This window comes from Plasmopara halstedii (assembly GCF_900000015.1).
Source record: "Plasmopara halstedii genome assembly, contig: Scaffold_291, whole genome shotgun sequence".
In the NCBI taxonomy this organism is placed as follows: Eukaryota; Oomycota; class Peronosporomycetes; order Peronosporales; family Peronosporaceae; genus Plasmopara; species Plasmopara halstedii.
The window spans coordinates 182322-182571 of NW_020187212.1; positions in this window are offsets into that span (position 1 = coordinate 182322).

Below are 250 nucleotides of genomic sequence, written 5' to 3' on the forward strand. Positions count from 1 at the left end.
GCCTTTTGTCCTTTAAGAATTCTTATGCCAATATATGAGCTCTCAAGGTGCCGTTAGAGCTGCTTTGTCTATACATCAATTGTACAAGAAAACATAAATAGCGCAATTTTTCAGATTTTAAATTGCGCCAAAGACGCACTTGTCTGCATTGGCGTAAGGTTGTTAGTACACATGCACTCGAGCACCGCTCTCGGATGGACGATGTGGTTCTCCGCATCCGTCATCCCGTGCTCCGCACGACTGTGAACGA